We start from the raw sequence: 1,632 nt of genomic DNA, 5'->3' as shown, positions 1-1,632 counted from the left end.
AATATGTTTGTTCAAATAAAAGTCCTAGAGTTTGGGAATACAACGAATCAAACCATTTACCGTAGCAAAATAAAAGTAAAGCAAAATGGCAGAATCTAAGGTTGTTCTTACCTATTGGAAAAGCTTTCTGCTAGAAGTAAATGGTTCTTTGGAAACATATCATCTATACATTCTTGACATGATATTGTTGTTGCCATTGTCACAAGGATTGTCTTCCCATGTGAGAAGTCTATTGTTTTCTCTCTCCATTGATCAGTGTCAAAAACTATGACCAATCCTCTATTCTTTGTTCTCTCTTTGAACCCCTTCGGAATATATTTGTTAGCTTGATCAATTGGTGTGTTGATGAGAAAGGTTATATCTTGGGGGAAACTTTGATGTCCCAAACAAATGATTGCACACTAGCTTCAAGCCTACTAGCAAGGGCCTTACTTTGTTCTTCAGTTATAAATGCCTAGCTTCCAAACAAAATATACACAAGAAAAACAAGAGATTCATGAATCTATAAATTGCACCAACTCCTCTTTGCAGATGAGCTGCCAAAACAATTTGGTGGTATAAGTGTGCCTAAGGACTATACCATGCTCCCTGTCAGATTTCTCCCATGTTGCAGAGAATCATCCACTAGTTCTTCAAACATATTTGCAAGCATCCTCGATCCTTGATTCCACAACTTGAGATGGCTTATCATTTTCATCTTGAATGGTTTGAAAAATGTGGCATCTATTTCATGTTTCTTTAGTCGCACAGGGGTAGGAGGATCTAAGCTAGCACAAGAGCCTCCCCCTTTTTCTTCAATACATTTTGTGATGTTGAACACCATGTTGAGGATAATGTGATTCTCGCCTATTGCCATACTCCATCTTAGAAGCATGTCATGCATTGTACAAATAGGATATCCTCTCATTCACTTCACTTTTTTTTCTAGCCAAAGGTCAAAAGGGTGCTCTAGTGCAAGGAAATATCATCATATATTTGGTGTTGCAGGCTGAGTTAATTAGCAAGAGTACTGACACAATTGACATTTAGGCCATGCAAGCTAGTTGCTTAGTAAAGTCAAGTTCAGAAAGCATGACATGTAAGATCCAATTAATATCAAAACTAACATATTATAAAATTCACTGTTAAATATCTACTACAATACTCGCAAGTCTGATGGCGACAACAATTGAAGCTTAAGGGAGAAAATTAATAACTAAAGAGTGTTCCACATGCATTGGAAATACAATTTTTTTGTGGCAAAAATCAAGCAAATGTAGTTATTATGATCCCACAAGACCGAAAAATCTAGAAAATAATGTCTGTTAAATGATCTGAAATAAACAGTCAACTAATCATAACGAATATACATGTTCTTTTATTAGTGACATAATAGTTTATATTAGTTTGTGAAAAAGGATTACATATATGAGAAGGCCAACTAGTGGCATTTGAGAAAAAACTTCATCATCTCCTATGGATACTACCTAACTAGAGAGTACAAACAACTGATTACAATAGCAAAACTAACTCAACACCCAAACATCTCCAAAAAAGGAAGAAGACAAGATTACACTTTGGAATCATATGAGCCAACCAAAAGTCTCCTCCCTAGAGAAGTTGGGAATACTAACAGGCCCATCACCACCTCCA

The sequence above is a fragment of the Cupressus sempervirens genome, chromosome 8 (genome assembly GCF_028749045.1).
Source record: "Cupressus sempervirens isolate cs-2001-9-10 chromosome 8, ASM2874904v1, whole genome shotgun sequence".
NCBI classification, from domain to species: domain Eukaryota; kingdom Viridiplantae; phylum Streptophyta; class Pinopsida; order Cupressales; family Cupressaceae; genus Cupressus; species Cupressus sempervirens.
Note: the sequence above shows the minus strand (reverse complement) of the source record.